Source organism: Hyperolius riggenbachi, chromosome 4 (genome assembly GCF_040937935.1).
Source record: "Hyperolius riggenbachi isolate aHypRig1 chromosome 4, aHypRig1.pri, whole genome shotgun sequence".
Lineage (NCBI taxonomy): Eukaryota > Metazoa > Chordata > Amphibia > Anura > Hyperoliidae > Hyperolius > Hyperolius riggenbachi.
This window is the reverse complement of record NC_090649.1, coordinates 381957192-381981289: the sequence shown is the minus strand read 5'-3', so window position 1 is coordinate 381981289 and position 24098 is coordinate 381957192. Positions and strand designations below refer to the sequence as shown.

Genomic DNA, 24098 nt, shown 5'->3' with positions numbered 1-24098 from the left:
GGTATATTGGTATATTGGAAAGATACAGCAAACCTGAATATGGAAGGCAAACAAATTATGGAAGTATAGAAAGTATTAACAGAACAAATATTTCCATCAATATTTTTAGCATTCCCACAGTGGTACATAATTTACCCATCCTAAAGTTCAGTACAGTGCCTTGGGAATGCAATGTAACATGCTCTCATCTGGTGCATTGACAAAACATGATGAAAAGCACTGAATATTGAGACAATTAACAGAAGAAAAATTAACAGGAAATTTGAATTACACCGGGAATAACACAAGCGTTCCATGATGTTTCTAACAGAAATTGGCAGCAGGAGTGTTTAATGTCAATCAATAAGACTGTCCAGGGGCTGAAAATGAGTAACAATGACTTCAGCTGAGTGGAAATACCCATGCAAAAAGATCAATCTGTATTCCAAAGCAGGGCTATGGAGCTGGTAAAAAATATCATCCGACGCCTCGATTTATGAAACCTCCAGGTACCCAAAATTGCTTCAACTCCTCGACTTTGGCTCCACAGCCTTTGCAGGGCTATGGAGTGGGTACAAAAGTCATCCTACACCTCAGCTTATGAAACCAGCTACTCCGATCCAGGTACCCAAAAATTGACTCCACAGCCCTGCTCTAAAGGAAGTACATGGCAGTCATAACCACAAAGGGCTGCAGTTTGATCTTACTGTCATTTTTGGAAATTTTTAGCTGTCTGTACATTGAAATGTATTGTATACTTCGTTGATCATATTAAGATCAAAGATTTAAAAATATCATATCCATTCATGCATGACTAGCATTAGGCCACAGGGGAGCACAATTTAACAGCCACTGTGAATGTGTTCTAAAGGCCCTTTGTATTGTGCATTGTGTTGAGTTTTAATGCGTTTTAACTCTCCATAGCAGTACATTGTGAAAAAGTTTAAGTTTTGCAGCGTATAGTGTGAAAGAGGCCATAGGGAAACATATACATGACTTTTCACATCAGTAGTCCTTTCAGTTATAACTGACAGCAACTGATATAGTGTAAAAGGACCCTTTGTGTTACTTATAGTGTCAAGTAAAGCAAGGTAAACGTGGGGGTGATATGTAGTGTTAAATAGTAAAGTGTGGTGAGAAATATGTATAGATGCGCAGGAATCTGTACGAAACAGGGTATGTCCAAAGTTGAAGAGACACTATTGTAAAATAACGTGTGTGCAATGTAGATGTATATCCATAAGAAAAATTAAATAATCATAAATAGAGGGCATTAATGTTGCCGTGATCTGTAGCAGACCCCTAAGACAATCCCAGTGAGCCTTTACATTGGTTAATCAATGCAGTAATTAAATACAGCCAGGTCCAAAACTTGGGTTTGCGGTTATGCCACATGATTTCTACAGCAGGTTAACTTTGAAAAACTGACAATCCTAATATGGTATTCGAAAATAAATAATATCTAACAGCCACACAGTGTAGCAAATGTATTAAAACTGGTGTTTTGATACTAAAATTCAAGTAAAACTGGTCCATAAGTGCTGCTGCTGATAAAATCAGCCATTCAGAATTCTTGACCTGGGCACTAGTTTAGGTTAAAGCGGAATATAACCCTGCATTTCAACTTTGCTCTAAAACATTATTTACAGTATATTATATGCAACCAGCATTTTTTTTTTACTAGACCAGCATTGGAAGGGTTACACAGGGCTTTAAAGTTCCTGGAGATTTCTGTAGACGCATCCGAAGCTGAAATAGATACATTTTGTTTACATAAATGTATCTAAGTGTTGAATGTGACTCACTCTCTCTCACTGAGAAGGAGCTTGGAGGACAGCCAAAAAGTGTGTAACATGTATCAATAGATACATTCAACTAAATAGAATGTATCTATCTGAACTTCTGCATATCTCTCCACGGAACTTTAAACCTCTGTGTTTAACCCTTCCAATGCTGGTCTAGTAAAAAAAAAAATGCCTTTTGCATATAATATGCTGTAAATAATATTTTAGAGCAAAGTTGAAATGCAGGGTTATATTCCGCTTTAAGCTAAACTAGTGCCCAGGTCAAGAATTCTGAATGGCTGATTTTATCAGCAGCAGCACTTATGGACCAGTTTTACTTGAATTTTAGTATCAAAACACCAGTTTTAATACATTTGCTACACAATAAATCAGTCTGCACCATTTTATATTACAAAGCTTTATTAACTGCATTCTGCAATTGCTAACAAAAATAATGAATTGTACATTTTGTGTAAATTTATACACACACAAATAAACCGTAACGGTTTTCTCTTCCTGCCACTTCCTTCACCAAAATGAAGACAGGATTACTATATACTACAGATGTCTCATGTCAATACCAACAGCCAGAGCACAGACAAACAGCTGTGTAATTTGTCCATCATGTCATTTTTGAAAATGGCCAGCATCTAATTTCTAAGGAACACGTTAAAGAGACTCTGTAACAAATTTTTCAGCCTTAGTTCTTCTATCCTATAAGTTCCTATGCCTGTTCTAATCTGCTCTGGCTTACTGCAGTCTTTCCTAACTGCACTGTCTCTGTAATAAATCAATGTATCTTTCCTCTGTCCTGTTTGTCGGGCTAAAGCTTGATTGTGTGGAATGTGCAGGGCTGCTTGTGATTGGTAGAAGCGATACACACCCTCTGCAGGCCCCCTGCATACTCTGAATGACTCATACACTATGCTTAGCTGAGCCTATTAGAAGCTGGTTAGTTTGTTTGTAAACACTGCCTAAAATTGTTAATTACAAGCCAGGATTGCAGCAGAGAGTGGCAGAAACAGCACAGAGGGGCCCAGGAGAAAATAAGGAATAGAATGGTATGCTTTTTAGTGTAAGAATATTAGAGTACAGATTCTCTTTAACACTGGATTTAGGCTGGATCCACACTTCATGCAATGGACAGTGACAGTGCCACCATCCATGGCACCAAACCCTATTCAGATCTATTCATTTCATTGAACATGTAAGGATTACTGTACTTTTTGGAAAATAAGATGCACTTTTTCTACCCCAAAGGGGTGGAAGGGGAGGAGGAATGTGCATTTTAGATATTACATATTAGTCCTGACATATTCACACCAGACCCAGGTGTCCAGTCACTGTGTGTCAGAAAGGTGGTGGCTTGAGGCTACAGAGAGTGCATGCTACTCTGAGCAATAGAAAGCAGCCACACATAGCCTTCAGCAGGCTACAAATAGCCATCTATCAATCAGGCGGGGGGAACTGCCCCAGACCCGCCAAACACGGTCGCCCACTGCTCCCTTTTGTAATTGGAGGAAATTGCATCTGATAGGTCACTGCAACTGAAGGAGTGCAGTGATCTGCCCCACTGACGAAGCCGTGGTCCTGCCACCAGGCCATCGGCTCCAATTAAGAAAGGGAGAAGTGGGCAGTTGGTGTGGGGCAGCGCCTCCGTCTGATTGGTAGATGGCTTCCTGAACCCTGTTGAAGGCTATGTGCGGCTACTTCCCATTGATCGGAGCGGCTGCACCATACTGGCTGTACATATGTATACAGGGGACAGAGGAGGACAAAGGGGGACAAACAAGGACACAGGGGGACAGAGGAGGAAACAGAGAGACAGAGGGGGACACAAGAGGTACAAAAAAAGTACGGGCGGGGACATAATAATTGGGAGAAAAAGGTCCATAAGATGCCCCTGCACCATGGACGCACCACCAGGTTTAATATGTTTTTTCCCTGGCTTTTGTCCGCTAAACCTAGGTGCATCTTATAGTCTGAAGAGTCTTATAGTCCAAAAAATACAATATATTGCTATTATGACATGTCCAACTTCCATCTGTTGTCCTTTAAAATAATAAAGGTTAGGGCTTTGTGTTCTGTCACTGCAACAAATACAAAAGAATGGACAAATCAGTATGTGTTTGACTGTACCCAAGTTTTATCACAGGATACATTGACTTGTCTTCCACTGTAGTCTGATATGGGGTCTAGTGCAAACTGAGCCTAAAGCCAATTTTGAATATTCAGAGCAAGAAATATGTTTCTCAACATTTGTATGTTTTCATGGAATGTTCATGGTGTTTATTAATAGAACACAAAAAGCATTTGTTGGCACAGATCCGTTTTTAGTGCAAAACAAAAAACAAAATTGCTGCTGTATTACATGATCTGCCATAAAACATGTGGACTAATATATTTAAGTAGTCATGGTAATTATAAAATTTGAATGTAATAAAAAAATAAGAAAATTAGTCAGCAGAATACCTAACCTTTTAGTGTAAGCTAGTTAAATTATCCTGAGCTAGACAACATTGCAGAACCGTACTTTAACTCATCTACAATGCTTGTGGGTCAGGAGGTAATTTTAGTTTCTATATTATGTCAATCTCAAGTCAGAATTGTTTCAGGCCCCTTTCACACTGTGTAGGTTGTGTTGCATAGCGTCACCTTCATCTCCTCCTACTGCATCTCACTGCAGTGGCCATTAAAGTCAACTGAACATGTAACACTTCCTGTGATGCGATGCAGAGGAAGTTGTCAAGCTGACGCAGAAGCAGTAGTGCGTTTTTAATTTTTCTCGCATTTGCAGTGTGGTGCACCCACACAGATGCAGATTTTCAGGTATCGTAATTCTTGTCTGGCAGTGTGCACATGACTGAGGGGTGCGGCTTTTTGGGAGCGGGTTGCCTCCAGTTTCCCTGTCGACACAGTCTGCTGCATGTACTAAAGTATGTGCAATGGTGTGGTGCATTGCGGTAGCCATTTTTTTAAAGGTAAATATAGTGCATATTCTGAAATACCAGAACTCTATGTGTAAATACAGTATATCTAAAATCTAGAAAAGACAATGTTACTTCATACACAGCTGCAAACTGAGTTTTTATGGGTTGTTTTTGTTGTTGTGCTTTGCTTGGGGAAATGCTATTTTGACCACTTTGTTCAAAATATAGCTTAATAGTCAAAAATGAAATCAGTGGCAGCATGCTCCAGTTTTGCATTTCACCTCTTCTTGGTGACTTGACATATATATGCAGCTGAAGAGACATAAACATAACCTCAATCCAGTTCTTCCACGGAGGGGTTACTTTACTATAATGTATTGCAGGCTCCCAGCAATGAAAAAGATTAACACATCTGGTAGAGAATCCTTCAATTTCACAGAGATGTATAGGGTAGTAAAAGAAACCTCAACTATCAAGAACAGTTTGACTACAAAGACTGCATGATGCTTAGATTCCATTGTCACACACACACACACACACACACACACCACACACCACACACCACACACCACACACCACACACCACACACCACACACCACACACCACACACCACACACCACACACCACACACCACACACCACACACCACACACCACACACACACCACACACACACCACACCACACCACACCACACACACACATACCACACCACACACACACACATACCACACCACACACACACACACACACACACACACACACACACACACACACACACACACACACACACACACACACACACACACACACACACACACACACACACACACACACACACACTCTGTGGTGGGAAATGAAAGTCTGAATTACTAAGCTAAAGTATTATGTGCAGCAATAATTTTAATGATAATATTGTGATTGGTTGTGCTTGCGCGCCGTTAAGAATCCGGCAGGACAAATCCTTAACGACGCCCAAGAAGAATCGATCGATGGCCACTGTACACATAGAATGATTGTCAGCTTACACAGTCGTTATCGGCTGTTTCTGATGACAATTGTTGCATGTGTGCACGTACCTTTCAAAAATCATTATTTGGTTTAACTCATGCAGAAACAAACTGCTGCCAGGTTATATACCGTATTTTTTGGCATACAAGACACACTTTTTCTCCCCCAAAAATGGGGAAAGAAGTTCCTGCGTCTTATATGCCAAATAAAGGAAGTCCCCAACTTACTAACGCCCCCGCCGATAGGAGCCGGCGACCCGCCGTGATGTCGGGGACTCCCTGTACTTTGTCCTCTGCCCCGGGATCTCTCGCTACAGGACGATTGCACAATATGTGAAATTAGTCTACACTGCCAGGTATCTTTTTTTACAAAAGCTACACGCCAATGCAAGCTATATTTGTAATGTGTTTATTAAATATCATGTCGAAATCTACATGTGCCAAAGTCCAAATTATTCAGTAGGGTTGTTATTGAGGTACAAATACTTTTGAAATGATTGAGAATTATACTAATTATCATATAGAATTATACTAATTATTATGAAAATCTATTGTAAAAAGGACTAATCAAATCTTGCAGTAAAAGCATTTCACAGGTCCTTATTCAAGCTGCATAGATTTGCAGTAACATTTGCATATTTCTGCATCAACTTACAATGAGTTGCCTATTTCAAGTAAAATAGAAACTTGGCACTGAAACTTTGTACTGAATGATCTTTTAGACATTTATAGCAAAGGACTATGGGGCCACAAATATGTCTATGGACAACCACTGCAGGGTGAAATAGTTTTGCATTAAAAACCTTTTAGACGTTCATGGAATATGGTTGCGAAAACACAGAACAGCTATTGTATAGACCTCACGGGCTGTCTAATGCTGGTTACACACCATGCGTTCGTTGCGTCCGTCAATACACATCAATTCGATTATTTCCGACATGTTCGATTCACGTTTTCGATGGATTGTTAGGTCGATTTGCCATACTTTACATGGCAATCGATCTAAAAATCATCGAAATGTGATTGAATAAGTGATATGAATTTGAATAGTAAATCATGCAAAGTATTAAAAAGTGGCAGATCTGGAGAAGATAAGAAGGCAAAGTCTTACAATAGGCTCCAAGCAATGGCTTTGCCATCAGTTTCCCCACAAGTATGATCTAATGTAATAGCTACATAAAAATGGAATGTTCAATATTTAAGGGTGTTGTCCGATGCCTTATTTTTTATTGTAAGCAGCATATTATATCTCTGTCAGGATTGGGTTGCCTAATAATCTATTTACACAAACGCCATATCATGCTCTGTTGGAATTAAAATATTAACACATTTCCAATAGTTTAGGGTTACCAAAGGAAGACAGGAAAGAATATAAATATCCCTAACAGAGGGCAGGGAGAGGAAGAAAATATAAAGACGTCCACCATGGGACTTGGTGGAAACTGTTTTCTTTATAGTGTCTTAGGGCTCTTATATCATGCTTTAGTTAAAAGAAAAGAAAAGCAGTGATTATGATCACAACACTGTTGTCTCTTGAGATCTTGATCTCTGCAGTTAATGACTTGGATACATTTACTACAGTCATTTCCTTATGTTACTATAATTATTTTGATACTAGACAGTCATAATAATCACATTCGTGTTGTCTCTCACAGAGCCAGTAAGAAACTCCATGAATGCATCTAATTCCAAGACACTAAATAAATCACAATTCAGACTGAATTCCTTCTGGCCCGCTATTTTTCTGCTTACATTAATGCAGTGTCGTCATCTTTTAGCAATGTTCTGCCGTTGATAGCATATAAAAGCAAAATAATGAATCCTGTAAAATAGACAAATTATTACTATTATACATCCCCAGAGACAGGCTGCAATGTCTGCTCTACAGTCAGGCACAATGGGGTAACATAGATCTTTCTGGGTATTGGATAAGAGAAACACTCATGCAGAACCAATTAGCAAAATGAAGTGGATATCTATTTTCATGTTAATATACTCACTAACAACAAGAGATTATGGACTGGTAACCCTCGTGGTAACGGAATACTTTTATGCAGGACTCCCTGGTCATGGCCCCATGATGTACCTCACAGATAATAGCGCAAGAAGTTTTGGAGACTGAACTGCACTATTGAACAGCAGGTGGTAGTAACATTATGTGGGCAGAGGTAAGCGAAACACAGATTATCCACTTAAGGACCGCTGACAGCCGATCGGCGGAACAGCGGGGGGCGTGATTATGCAGCGATCGCGTCACTGGTGACGCGATCTGCCACCAGCGATAGGCTCCGCCCACCCGCCGCTCTAACCCGCCGGCCGTTCGTAAGCGCCGGTGGGTTATTAACCTCTCGATCGACGCATACAAAGCGTATAATACGCTTTGTAATGTGTACAAAGTGTATTATACAGGCTGCCTCCTGCCTCCTGCCCTGGTGGTCCCAGTGATCGAGAAACCACCAGGGCAGGCTGCAGACAGTCACCCTAGTCTGCACCCAAACACACTGATCCGGCCCCCTCTGCCCTCTGATCGCCCCCAGCACCCCTCAGACCACCCCCCACCCACCCCCCAGACCCCTGTTTACACCCAATCACCCCTCTAATCACCCATCAATCACTCCCTGTCACTATCTGCCACTGCTATTTTTTAGATTAGGTCCTAAACTGCCCCCTGGAGGCTCCTGATCACCCCACCCCCTCAGATCCTCCCCAGACCCCCCCCCCCCCGTGTACTGTATACATCTATTCTTCTCTGTAATCACCCACTGATCACCTGTCAATCACCCATCAATCACCCCCTGTCACCACCTGTCACCAACACCCATCAGATCAGACCCTAACCTTCCCCTTGCGGGCACCTGATCACCCGCCCGCACCCTCAGATCGCCCGCAGACCCACCCTCAGATCACCTCCAAAGTTCATTGTTTACATCTGTTCTCCCTTCTAAATCACCCATTGATCACCCATCAATCACCCCCTGTCACTGCTAACCATCAGATCAGACCCGAATGTGCACCTTGGGCACCCAATTACATGCCCACACCCTCAGAATGCCCTCAGACACCCCTCCCCTGTGTACTGTATACATCCATTCTCCCCTGTATTCACCCACTGATCACCTGTCAATCACCTGTCAACCACCCATCAATCACCCCGTCACCATCTGTCACTGTCACCCATCAGATCAGACCCTAACCTGCCTCTTGCGGGCATCTGATCACCCACCCCCACCATCAGATCGCCCGCAGACCCACCCTCAGATCACCTCCAAAGTGCATTGCTTACATCTGTTCTCCCTTCGAATCACCCACTCATCACCCATCAATCACCCCCTGTCACTGCTACCCATCAGATCAGACCCCTATCTGCCCCTTGGGAACCCAATCATCCGCCCACACCCTCAGAACGCCCTCAAACCCCAGCCCTGATTACCTCGCCAGTGCATTGCTTGCATCTATTCCCCCCTCTAATCACACCTTGAGACACCCATCAATCACCTTCTGTCGCCACCTGTCACCCCCTAGCACACCTACCCATCAGATCAGGCCCTAATTTGCCCCGTGTGGGTTTCTGATCACTCGGCCAAACCCTCAGATCCCCCTCCGGACCCCTTCCGTTCACCTCCCCAGTGCATTAATTGCATCTATTCTCCCCTCTAATCACTCCCTGAGACAACCATCAATCACCTCCTGTCACCCCCTAGCACTCCTATCCATCAGATCAGGCCCTAATCTGCCCCCTGCGGGCTTCTGATCAACCGGCCAAACCCTCACCCGCCCCACCGCAGTGACAGAATTTTTTTTCCTGATCACTGCTGGTCTCTACGACTTAATTGTGGCTGAGACCAACCGTTATGTCACACAGTACGCAACCGCCAATCCAAGAAGCTACCACGCCTAGCCCTTTCAGTGGAAACCAATCCAAGTTTCCGAACGTAACATTTTTTTGGGGCCTTCTCCTTAACATGGGTCTAGTCAAAAATAATGTATTGCGGTCTTATTGGTCTACGCACCCAATACATCACATGCCCATGTTCTCTGCTGCCATGTCCAGGTCACAATTTGAGAACATCCTGCACTTCCTGCACTTCAGTGCCAATACAACCTGTCATCTAAGAGGCCACCCTGCTTATGACCGGTTCCACAACATTCGGCACCTCATAGACCACCCGTCATCAAAATTTGCAGACGCTTATACCCCTGAACAGTCATTTCGAGGCATTTGGTTTCCAGACTACTCCTCGCAGTTTTGGGCCCCTAAAATGCCAGGGCAGTATAGGAACCCCGCCAAGTGACCCCATTTTAGAAAGAAGACACCCCAAGGTATTCCATTAGGTGTATGATGAGTTCATAGAAGATTTTATTTTTTGTCACAAGTTAGTGGAAAATGACACTGTGAAAAAAAACAATAAAAATCAATTTACGCTAACGTGTGACAAAAAAATAAAATCTTCTATGAACTCACCATACTACTAACGGAATACCTTGGGGTGTCTTCTTTCTAAAATGGGGTCACTTGTGGGGTTCCTATACTGCCCTGGCATTTTAGGGGCCCTAAACTGTGAGTAGTCTAGAAACCAAATGCCTCAAAATGACCTGTGAATAGGACGTTGGGCCCCTTAGCGCACCTAGGCTGCAAAAAAAGTGTCACACATGTGGTATTGCCGTAACAGGAGAAGTAGTATAATGTGTTTTTTGGGATGTATTTTTACACATACCCATGCTGGGTGGGAGAAATCCCTCTGTAAATGGACAATTGTGTGTAAAAAAAAATAAAAAAATTGTCATTTACAGAGATATTCTCCCACCCAGCATGGGTATGTGTAAAAATACATCCCAAAACACATTATACTACTTCTCTTGAGTACGGCGATACCTCATGTGTGACACTTGGCCCAACGTCCTATTCACAGGTCATTTTGAGGCATTTGGTTTCTAGACTACTCCCGGTTTAGGGCCCCTAAAATGCCAGGGCAGTGTAGGAACCCAACAAGTGACCCCATTTTAGAAAGAAGACACCCCAAGGTATTCCGTTAGTAGTATGGTGAGTTCATAGAAGATTTTATTTTTTGTCACAAGTTAGTGGAAAATGACACTTTGTGAAAAAAAAAAACAACAATAAAATCAATTTCCGCTAACTTGTGACAAAAAATAAAAATAAACCGTGAGGAGTAATCTAGAAACTAAATGCCTCAAAATGACCTGTGAAATCCTAAAGGTACTCATAGAACGTTGGGCCCCTTAGCGCACCAAGGCTGCAAAAAAGTGTCACTTATGTGGTATCACCGTACTCAGGAGAAGTAGTATAATGTGTTTTGGGGTGTATTTTTACACATACCCATGCTGGGTGGGAGAAATCTCTCTGTAAATGAGATTTTTTTGATTTTTTTTACACACAATTGTCTATTTTTTTTTTTCAAAGTGTCATTTTCCGCTAACTTGTGACAAAAAATAAAAACTTCTATGAACTCACATGCCTCTTAGTGAATACTTTGGGATGTCTTCTTTCCAAAATGGGGTCATTTGGGGGGTATTTATACTATCCTGGAATTTTAGCACCTCATGAAACCTGACAGGTGTTCAGAAAAGTCAGAGATGCTTCAAAATGGGAAAATTCACTTTTGGCACCATAGTTTGTAAACGCTATAACTTTTACCCAAACCAATAAATATACACTTATTGGATTTTTTTTTATCAAAGACATGTAGCAGAATCAATTTGGACAAAAATGTATATAGACATTTTACTTTATTTGAAAAATGTCAGCACAGAAAGTTAAAAAAAATCATTTTTTTGACAAAATTCATGTCTTTTTTTGATGAATATAATAAAAACTAAAAATCACAGCAGCAATCAAATAGCACTAAAAGAAAGCTGTATTAGGGACAAGAAAAGGAGGCAAAATTCATTTGTGGTAGGTTGTATGACCGAGCAATAAACCGTTAAAGCTGCAGTGGTCTGAATGGAAAAAAAGGCTCTGGTCCTTAAGGGGCAAAAAGACTGTGGTCCTTATGTGGTTAAGAATAGTCAGGCAGGAAGGGTTAATGGGTAGTCAGGCAAGCTAAGGCTGGCAATAAGAGCAGGTATTCAAGAATAATTAAATGGGCCAAGTAATAAACAACACAAGAGAAGAAACACACTAGCAAGTTAAGAACTTTCAGCACTCGGTGCAGAGTGCGGCCCGATATAATTAGGAGACTGATGTTTTGGTGTGCATCCTCCAGTGCCACCACCATGCACACATGTAAATTGTTCTATTTGTATACGTAGTATAGGGTCATAGGACCGTGGCTGGCAACACATGCAGGTGGTCGCATGGACACCTGGAAACTGCAAGAATAGGTATGGCATTTTCCCCCACCTCTAGGAGCAGCTCCTATAAACCTTCCAGGGCTGTTTTTTTCTGGATGAAGTCTACTGAAGACTCACCAGTCTGGAAGTGCGAAACTTACAGAAGGGTTTCCACAAATTTTATTTAGGTCCAAAACCCTTCTATTTGAAAAGATTTTGTAAGGTACCTCTTCTTTTTTCTACTATTCAGAATTTTCTTTACTACAAACTCTTTGTTGCCATCAACATTTTAGACAAATATGGGAGGAGGACTTTTGTCTGGTATTATTTTCTTCGAGCAGGAGACACGAGATGGATATGGAGGGAGTTAGGAAAAGAGTTTAAAAGCCACTTAGTTCACTTTATTAAAAATAGGAAAAGGGCCAATGCACTTTGTGCCAAACATTTTGGATGGAGATCAAAGTCTAAGATTAGACAAAGAAAGCCAGACAAGGTCATTAGGTTGGAAGTCAGAATTCCCTCCTCCTGTTCCTATCTGCCTCACACTTACAGTAACCATAGACTGAGCTCGTAGCAATTAAATATTGTAGATACTTGATATTTTCAAACTGCCGATTCCAGATTAAAGCTAGGAAAAAGCAAAGAAACAAATAAGTCGGTTTGCTTAGTGGCAGAATGGTGGCACTGTTGAAAGCAAATTCACCAAATGGTAGTAAGGCGACCTAATTATTCTAAAAGATAAATTATTTTTTGATCTATCCATTGGATTATGGATGATGGCTGGATGGTACAGACACACTATTACTTAGATAAGTTCAACCAGAATTTAGATGCAACACCATGAATCCTAGCAACGTCTTTAAAGAGAATCTGTACTCTGAAATTCTTACAATAAAAAGCATACCATTCTATTCATTATGTGCTCCTGGTCCCCTCTGTGCTGTTTCTGCCATTCTCTGCTGCAAACCTGGCTTGTAATTGCCAGTTTTAGGCAGTGTTTACAAACAAACTAACCAGCTTCTAATAGGCTCAGCTAAGCAGAGTGTGTTAGTCACACAGAGCCTGCAGGGGGTGTGTACAGCTTCTAGCTAATCACAAGCAGCCCTGCACATTCCAGTCTGACTGCCTCAGCCTGACTGTGCCGACTATAGAGAGAAGATTAGATCATATAACAGAGATAACACAGCTACTGTGCAATTAGGAAAAGCTGCAGTAAGCCAGACCACATTAGAAAAGACATAGGAACTTATAGCATAGAAGAAATAAAGATAAACAATTTGTTACAGAGTCTCTTTAAGAAAAAATGGCTGTAACAGAAGGTGTATCCCTCATGGGTATTAAGTGTGCTATTTTCATTACACGGTCTGCTGCTACCAAGACTGTAAAACTTTCAGGGTGAGGCAGACCAATGATGAAATCTAGTGAGATCATACTCCAGGGGCAGATGGGATGGCAAGTCGTGGGGTCATTCCATGAGGCCTGGTTCTAAGAGTCTCAAATTCTAAGACTGCATATATAACACTGGTGAGGACATAGTTATTACAGTCATTACAGGCCACTGGAAGCTTTGCTATAGGATTTTAGGAGTTTAGCCACTTCAAAATGATCAGCTAACTCATGGCAATTGCAAAATTGAGGGCTGAAGATATAATATTTCTTCCAGAAGAATATACTCAGTTTTGTAGCAGGAATCCATCCTAAATAAGCAGGTTGAAATGAGGATTGACAGAGAGATTGTAGGATTAACAAGGTCTGGATGAATTAATAAAAAATATTGGTGGAAACGTTGATTGCACTTTTTTGACGTGCGTGGCCTAGGCCTCTCCAGTATAAGAAGTTTGATAGCTATTGGAGTTGCTAATATGCATAATCATGTCCTTTCATGTGCGCACACTTGCACTACTGTTAAACTTTGTTACAGTATACCAGTACCTGAAATGTTCAATAAAAGTTTTGAAATCAAAAAAGTTTGGTGTAAAGACACTTAATACATGGAAAAACATATAGCAAAGCAGTGAATTTTGAGTTTTTAAAGCAAACCAAGAGGCAAATTAAAATAAAAAAATGAGGTACTCACCTAGGAAGGGGGAAGCCTCTGGAATATCGTTAGGCTTCCCACATCCTGGAGACCAACACCACTGCCTGGAACCCTTTTGAAGATTGTGTCCGGGCCCCTCTTCATGCACAAGTACAGTCGTGTGGCACCTGCACAAGTACAGCCGCACCTGCGCAGTAGCACAAAGCAGCTTGTGGACAAGCAGCTCTGGCTTACTGTGTAGATACTGCCATACTCGTGCAGGCACAATACGGCAGCGTCTGTGCGTGACGAGGAGCGCAACCACATAACATATCTGACAAGCTCTTGTTGGATATGTCCTGGGGGTTGGCACGTTGTAGTGCTGGGAGCCAGGACATAGGAAAACTCTGAAGGAACCAGAGGCTTCCCTCTTCTTAGATATGTATCTATTTTTATTTTATTTTACCTTACCTTGGGTACACTTTCAAGCCAGGAAGATGATGCATAAAATATATCTCAAGAAAAAGTGAGCCCCTCCAGCAGTGTTTCTGTGTTTTTTTTCTTTTGTATCCACTAGAAAGTTATTGGACTCCTTTGGACACAATACATCCCCTGATGAATGTCACTCTCCCATTCTTTTCACTTCTCTGTCCGATTCATTCCTGATGTATACATTTCATTTGCTTTTGCTGTTAAATTTTACTCTTAACTGACTGCAGTCTGCTCTAATCTGACGGCAGAGTAAACCATGAGGGGAGGGGGATTCCCTCACAATGCATCTGTTAACCCTGTGTGTGAGAGAGAAAGCTCTCAGCAGCTGCTGTTTCTCTGACTGAACTGTCTGCAGAGAGCAGAGGAAATGTAACTTATGTGCAACATAAAAATGTATGTGAAACCTGACAGGCTTTTCATATAACTCTGCTTCAATATTACACTATTCTTAGCATGTCACACTGCAGAGATTTACCTCTACAAATGAGACATTCCAGACATAGCTAAAATCTACACACAATGAATTACATGTCATTATATCTTGAAATACTAGAGAGTAGTCAAGGCAACTCACAAATTTAGGTTGCAAAACCAGCAACCACAGTATAATGGCAGGTGAGGAAGTCCCGTCCTCACTCAGGTTCTCTAATCTTTAATCAAACAGGTCACACCCCAGGGTAAAAATATTGTTGAAGTTCAATAAACAAAAACTAGTAACAACTCCCAATATAGTGGGGGGCTGTATAAGCGATAACTGGGAGAGAGAAGGTGCCCCAAAAATAACAATGGATGAAATAAATGATAAGATAACTGTCTTACCTCTAAAAGAAGAGGCAATGAAAATTAAAAAAAAAATAATAATAATCAGACATGATAACGTGTTTCGCAGAACACAGTGGGCTTCCTTAGATCAAATAACAAAACAGAGTCTGAGCCGCAGCATAAGCAAGCTAGGAGCGCCTGAAAATAACATAAACATAGAACATGAGTAAAGCAATTCAACAAAAGGAAAGTAGAATACTGCTTACAAAGATGGGTTGTTAGAGGCAACCACAATTAAAGACATGTGAAGAATTCCATGTTCTTCTCTTTGGGTGCACTGGACAATACCACAGGGTAGACTCCCTAATTGGGGGATTGTTAATATAATGCGTGGGATGGGGGAACCCCAAGGTATATACAGCTGTTAAAAGCTATTGGGAGTAAAGGTCTTACCTCAGATGAGGCACTCCTGCCGTATAGAAAACATTTTTACTTGTCACAAATGACGAGTTTCCTGGCTTTTACCCACTTCCTCAAGTTAATAAAATAGTGTTTGTTCCAGCAGACACTTTGGACTTGGAGCACCTGTTAAGAAACAAGTATTCCAAATCAAGGTCTTTGCTGGAACAGACACTATTAAGCTTTTAAGAGCAGCTTACACCCTTGGGGTGTATTCAGGAATAGACAGCAACTTAGCAGCTCTCCCTGAACTCTAAAGGTAGCCATACACTGGTCGATTTGCCATCAGATTCGATCAACAGATAGATCCCTCTCTGATCGAATCTGATCAGAGAGCGATCGTATGGCTACCTTTACTGCAAACAGATTGTGAACCGATTTCAGCATGAAACCGATCACAATCTGTTGTGGTGGTGGTGGTGCTGCCGCCGCCCCCCCCCCCCCCCGCCCGCATACATTACCTGCTCCACTGGTGCGACTGCTCCCGGTCACCGCTGCCCCGTCTCCGCTCTGGTCTCCAGGTCCAGTATGCTTTACTTCTTCCTGCCCGGCAGGAAGTTTAAACAGTAGAGCGCCCTCTACTGTTTAAACTTCCTGCCGGGCAGGAGGAACTGAAGCATGCCGGAGACCAGCGCGGACACGGATCAGCGGTGACCGGGGGTAGTCGCGCCGGCGGAGCAGGTAATGTATTGTCGCTCTATTGCGTCAGTCATCGGGCACTCGAACGCCGCTAGCGACGCGCTCCCTACCCGCGGGCGATCGGCGGTAATTTTCCGCACGGAGCGATCGACGGGATCGGACGAAATGGATCGAAATTCGGCGTGTAGCACGAACGATTGGCAGCAGATTCGATCCCAGTGATCGAATCTGCTGTCGAAACGGCGGCAAATCGGGCCAGTGTATGGCCAGCTTAATCCTTCCTTTCAGCAGAGGTCATATGATTAAAGGAAGTATATACACTATTATGTGTAATACCACTGTTGGGTGATATATACAATTTTTTGTTGCATTCACATTGTTGGTGCATTTAATCACATTTAATAGCAAGGACATCATGGTCAATAAGTGGCTAGGAATCTTGCCTTGTAGCATTAGTATTTACGATTTGAATGCATTCAATGATAACTGCATGAGGTTTATACATTCTCCTCATGTTTACATGGAACATATATGGATTACTTGCCAAAAACTAGTCCTAAACTGTGATAGGGACATCAGATTGTTAGACTAAAGTGAAAGTGTAAAATATCCTATGTGGTACAGAAAGCAGGTATAAAAAGCAGGCAATACATAAGCTGGCTTTGTGTCACCGGGAAAGCCCATTACTAAACTTCATGTGCGCAAAGAATTGATTCAACTTGACCAAACTGTAATCCATGTAACTGTGTAATCTGTCAATGATGTATTGATAAATAATGCAAAGTGATACTAACACAGTCGACTCAAAAGACGTGAAAAGAAAGAATACATGAAAGATGTTGAGAAAGTTGAAGGCCAGACTTGGATACATTTGGCTCCTAGAAAGCTTATTAGTCTCAACAAAGATTGATGAATAACAATACAAAACCAGGAACGGAAAGGCCTATCCCTGCATAACAATTATACCCATGCATTTAAACAAGCTAATTAATAAAATTCTTACGCACGACATGTGTAGAGAATGTTAGCAATGCTCACCGACTGCAAAGCTCTACTTCTCGTGTTACAAATAAAACAGGATATGTTTAGTATAATTTTGTAGCCATATAAGGAAATCATACACGTTCACAGATTGTTAATTGTGTCTAAATGAACTGTTTAGATATCTCACACTATGTAAGGAATGTCTGCTTTAAAGTGGCAGTAAAGTAAAAAAAAATGGAAGTCCTTATGTTTAAAGCACAAATAAAGAATCAAATTATGAAAAAGAGTTTATCCTTCAAATATTTCAATTCAAAAAGAAAAAAAGAAGTAGTGGAACTACTGTAGTACAAGTGCAGCAGTCCTGGCTTTGACGTAGACAGTTGTTGGGGTCGCAATTTTTTTCTCTTTTACCTTTGAAAAAGCGGTGCTGTGGAGAGTAAGGGCGCATACACACATACTATTTTGATTGGCCAATTTTACCACTTCGTGTAGTATGAGAGCTTATCTACAGTCTGATCATAGCATTAAAATATGTTGGCCCTCATACTACATGAAAGTGGCAAAATTGCCCAGTCATTGTCCAATCAGAATTGAGTGTGTGTATACACTCTAAAGGTGCCCATTTAATATAACATTTTTATGAACGATTCTTTATTTCAACCAGATAAATGCTTGAATTGTAAATAAAATAAAAAAGTCAGAAATTGCTCATGATTAGTGTTGGTGCTTGAATCTGGACTTCTTCATTTGAAAATCCGGATTATGCCATACACTGCAGTTCAGCATCAAAGCTAGTGGAGAGGGTCACGGGGATGTGGTCCACGTATCGCATGAGCCACTGGGGTCACACAGTAACTAAAGAAGCTTGCCTTATTAACACGTAGTAATTAGTGTTCACAGTGAGTGTGTCACGTTATCCCTCCAGTCCTTAAAGAGAGTCTGAAGCGAGAATAAAACTCGCTTTTTACCTTATATTCAGCAGGGGCATGTGTGCCCCTGCTAAAACGCCACTATCCCGCGGCAGAACGAGGTGTCTTTACCCCCCAAATCCCCTCCGTGCTGTGCGGGGAGCGCTTCCTGTTGAGGCAGGGCTAACGGCTATAGCCCTGCCTCTCAGCGCGTCTATCAGTGCTGATCACCGTGCTGAGAGGCAGGGCTGTGGCCATTAGCCCTGCCTCCAGGAGCAGCAAAATTTACCCCCGTTCTGCCGCGGGATAGCGGCGTCTTAGCAGGGGCAAATATTCTGGCTAATATCCGCCTACAGGACCTGACACTAATCGGCGTTAGGCGGTCCTGTAGCTGCCACCGCCAATCGCCAACCTATATTAATGGACACTTGAACTGAGAGGGATATGGAGGCTGCCATATTTATTTTTAATACTAGTATCGTCCTGCTGATCTCTTTGGCTGCAGTAGTATATGAATCACACGCCTTAAACAAGCATGCAGCTAATCCAGTAAGATTCCAGTCAGAAACATCTGATCTGCATGCTTGTTCAGGGTCTATGGCTAAACGTATTAGAGGAAGAGGACTAGCAGAACTGCCAGGCAACTAGTATTGCTTAAAAGGAAATAATTCTGGCAGCCTCCATATCCCTCTCAATTCAGGTTTACGCAGCACAGCATGGGGTAAACACATCAACATTCTCTGTTAAGATCCTTATAAGGCATAATGTTGACGTAATACTGCACGGTTTTGTAGATTTAAGTGCTATACTGACACTGAATATAAGCACCAGTTCAGAGCAAGTGTTATGTGTCACTACACTGACAAGCAATAAATTGCCCTTGGTTATCATGCAGTTTGTGTTTTCCCTGGCCACAGTTCCATTTCATTTTGTAACTACTACCAGCCATTCAAGATGACTGAAATCTTCCATGTACACACTCTATCTACAGCTCACTTGTGTAGAAGTGCCAGGAATCCAGAAATGTGGCTCACTCTAAAGTAAAACATTCCGGCCTGCCTTTATCAAACAATTCTGACAGGCGGCCCAAGCCTAGCAATTCTTGGCATGAAAAAGGTCTGTCTAGACTAAATAAGCTCAGCCTGACTTAAGCAGACAGCTTTTAAATTCCAAGTATTTACTGCAAGCCCCAAGTTTCTTACCTCAACTCCTACAGCTAAACCTTATCTCTGCAACACTGATTTGCTAAGGAAGGGGGTGAATCATATGTTTAAAAAAATATCAATAGATATTTTACACATATCAATGCATGTTCATTTTTCCTACAGTGTCCAGGGTGTTTATTACTACAGGTCACCATGTTGCCCCATCTACACACACGCACACACACATACTTACATACACACACACACACACACACATATATACTGTACATACATACATACATACATACACACACACACACACACACACACATACTGTACATACATACATACACACACACACATACTGTACATACATACATACATATATACATACACACACACACACATACACACACATACATACTGTACTAACATACATACACACACACACACACATACATACTGTACATACATACATACATACACACACACACATACATACTGTACATACATACATACATACACACACACACATACATACTGTACATACATACATACACACACATACATACTGTACATACATACATACACACACACATACTGTACATACATACATACACACACACATACTGTACATACATACATATATACATACACACACACACATACACACACATACATACTGTACATACATACATACACACACACACACATACATACTGTACATACATACATACATACACACACACACATACTGTACATACATACATACATACATACATACATACACACACACACACACACACACACACACACACACACACACACACACACACACACACACACACACACACACATATTTCCTCCTCTCTTCACAGAGGTATTGCATGACACTTCATTCGTCTCAATAGCTCGTCTCAGCAGTCTTTGATTCATTGAATGACAAGGATGGCAGTAAAATGTATGCTTCCTTCCTGCTTAATCCCTTTGCGCTTTTTAATATGGTGTTGAGTTTGGTGCAATCCTTACTCTCTCAAAGTGAATGTGGGACAGGTGCATGAAGGACTTTTGGCAACTGGATGCAAGAATGCAAGATTACCCTTTGTGTTTGCTAGGATTAGTAAACCAGCATACAGGTACCAATTGAAAGAGCATTCTTTTTGAATAGCTTTTGTAGCTGGAATTTTTTTAAAATCGATTCTACAGTAAAGGTGGCCATACACTGGTTGATTTGCCATCAGATTCGACCAACAGATAGATCCCTCTCTGATCGAATCTGATCAGAGAGGGATCGTATGGCCACCTTTACTGCAAAGAGATTGTGAATCGATTTCAGCCTGAAACCAATCACAATCTGTGGAGCTGCCGCCCCCCCCCCCCCCCCCCCGTACATTACCTGTTCCGCCGGTGCGACCCCCCTGGTCCCCGCTGTCTTCTTCTCCGCTCCGGGCTCTGGACCGTTCCTGCAGCTACTGAACTTCCTGTCCAGGGGAAGTGAGGGCGCTCTACTGTTTAAACTTCCTGCCGGGACAGGAAGTTCTGTGTAGCTGCAGGAACGGTCGGGAGCCCGGAGCGGAGAAGAAGACAGCGGGGACCAGGGGAGTCGCGCCGGCGGAACCGGTAATGTATATCCGCTGTATTGCATCGGTCGTCGGGCATTCGAACGCCGCTATCGACGCACTCCCGACCTGCCGGCGATCGAGAAAAATCTTCTGCACGGACGGATCGACGGGAACGATCGATTTGGACGGAAATCGATCGTTCTGTCAGCGATGTGCGCGGCGATTTCACAGCCGATTCGATCACTGTGATCGAATCGGCTGTACATCGGCGGGAAAATCGTTTGGTGTATGGGCCCCTTTACATTTATTCTATTAAAATGTTGTGCAGTGTATGCCCCCCACTATACAAACTTAAAGGGAACCTGAGATGAGAGGCATATGGTGGCTGCCCTATTTAGCAGGCTTGATCTATCACAAAAAATAAATAAATAAATAAATTGTATGTGTAATGAGTACAAATTGTCTTTCTGTATTTAACCAAGTCAGGCTCAGGGTGGGAAAAAGAAGCCAGGATCAGTAATCCTGACTCGGGGTAACCTCTAGGACAGGCATGGGCAAACTTGGCCCTCCAGCAGTTAAGGAACTACAAGTCCCGCAATGCATTGCAGGAGTCTGACAGCCACAGTCATGACTCATAAAGGCAAATGCATTGTGGGACTTGTAGTTCCGTAACAGCTGGAGGACCGAGTTTGCCCATGCCTGCTCTAGGAGGTATGCAGAAACAGGTCCTAATAATAAACATACTGCCAGGTAGGTTAAGAGATAAGGGGCTTGATTCACTATTGTGTGATAACTGCTATCACAGCAGTTATCATACGAGCTGCCGCGCAGCGTGATAACCGCTGTGATAGAATCAAGCCCAAATTGTGACATCTGTATTCACTGTTGATATTCCTCCATCCATTACCTCCTAATTCTGTCATTTTCTCTCTGATCTTTATTTATTTGCAAGAAGTTTTAAACCAGGGTCTATGGAGTGATAAGCTGCAGCTTATTTCTTCTTAGGAGCGGCCTTCTTGGGCTTTGCTGCCTTCTTTGCCGGGCTTTTGGCGGCCTTAGGCTTGGCTGCCTTCTTATCGGGGCTCTTGGCGGCTTTCTTGGGCTTAGCGGCAGCTTTGGGCTTTTTGGCAGCAACAATACCCTACTGCTACTTTATTTATTTATTTCATTTTAAATTTTTGGTCTATTCAGAAAACCATAGAAGAACTACAATGATATATAGTAGAATGTAATACTTTTGTCAGGATATCCAATTCATTTTCTTGGTTTCAGCATCAGAAACACTTTTTATATCTATATATTAGTATGTAACCCCACCCCTAGTGATGCTTAGCCTAGGCTATGATGTCACACAGTCTTCTGTCTCTGAGCGCTCTGGGACACCAGGTGTTCTTCCTGCTCACTTTACAACAAACTGACTAAATCATTTATGAAGCCCATATACAAGTTGATTATAGGCCAATAGTCCAAACCAATTGATTGCTATCCTATTGGAATTCCATCAGATAGTGATTGATCCCTACCCTACATGGCAAACTCCACTTTGATGGATTTCAGCAAAATTCTGTCAAGCATTGATGGAACCACAGTGCTATGGGCCATCTTTCCCCACCCCTCTTACCCCACCCCCATTGTATGGAGCTTTTACATCAGACTTTGGATAGAATCAATTAACTGCCCAAGGTTGATTGAAAGTCAAATAATCTTTTATTTTGGAACAATAGACTACTGGCAGATTTGATCACAGTGATCTAATCAGTCAGAAATCTATCAAAAATAATGATGTGTATACGACCAGCTTTAATCTATCCTTAACATTTCTTTGGAGGCATTACACCAACTTCTCATCACCGAAAATATACAATACCGATCTGTAAGAGCATTTATGATCAAGGAAGAAATTAAATTGTTCTGTAAAAAAAGAGGCATAACTACAATGAACACTGGAGGTGATTAACAAGTGCTAAATTTCCATCTTTGTTCCAAATTGTATGTGGCTTGGAATTAAGCCGAACAACATCTACTGCACTTCATTGGCCCTATTTAAGGCTGCATACCAGATGAAAATTTATTTATTTTAATTTGGAAAATCAGCATTTCTCTGATCATCTTTGGCAACACAATTTTGGTTGAGAGTCTCATAACACACAATGGGCTCGATTCTCTAAAGTGTGTTAACTTCTATCTGCCGCACGCTAAGGGTAGCATGCAAACCGCGTTACTTCGCGTGATAAGCTAAGGTTTGCATGCAATCACGTGCACTTTTCCCATGAAAAATCGCATGTGATTGCGCGCAAACCTTTGCTTATCATGCGAAGTAACGCTGATTGCGCGTGGCAGCTCGCGTGATAACTGCTGTGATACCAGTTATCACACTTTAGAGAATCGAGCCCCATGAGTGGACATGAATGCTGAATGGTTTGGTTTTTTTTCCAAATAAAAAGGTACCTGCACTACTTCCTCTGAAGCATGATAAGCTACAGACCTTTACGTTGCTTACGTGAAACCCTCCTGTGCTCCATAGATAGCAGCAGTAACTGACCCCCTGAACCTGCATTCCCCCCCCCCCCCCCAAGATTTCTGCTATATCTTCCATGAAAATATCTTTATCCAAGCAAGTTTAGCCGGAAATTATTTAGGATTAGAAAAAGTGTTTCAGAGACAAGAAGTAGCGATGCACAAAAACAATGCATTCTGCAGTTCTACCCAAGTAGGTTAAATGGCAATGTACATTAGTAAAACAATACTATTTAGGTATGTTGAATATGGGGAGAGGAGATCAAGTGAGAGAAGGTTTAGTTCCGGTTTGTTATAAGTATTTTGAAGATATACATTCCAATCTTTCTTTCTAGAATACAGTGACTTCTGTTCCTAGAACAAGCTGACAAAACACGTTCTGTGGCACGGAAGCATGTGAAAAGCATTTCCATGTTTAATAGAGGCAGAAGGAGAAAAACTACTGAAGAAGATTTCACAGGTGGGATATCACAGAGCAAGGACACACATCACAAAAGAAGAATGATCACTGCAGAGACTATGGTGCTGAAAATAAGCAACCTACCCTCAAGCACAATATTCAATGCCCTACTCCCAGAAAGTTTTATTGTACAGAATAAATGCTGCCAAAACACACTACATTTC

The 24098-nt window shown here is 41.8% G+C and overlaps 1 protein-coding gene and 1 long non-coding RNA gene across 2 annotated transcripts in view; one reads left to right on the top strand and one right to left on the bottom strand.

Annotated features, from left to right (window-relative positions):
• LOC137504825 (latent-transforming growth factor beta-binding protein 1-like) overlaps nt 1–24098 on the bottom strand; it is a 458475-nt gene that overhangs the window by 232927 nt on the left and 201450 nt on the right. The window lies entirely within an intron of this gene.
• LOC137504111 (uncharacterized) lies at nt 1018–24087 on the top strand. The gene is made up of 2 exons (XR_011019422.1): nt 1018–1070; nt 23810–24087. It is a non-coding gene; the product is annotated as an uncharacterized lncRNA (long non-coding RNA).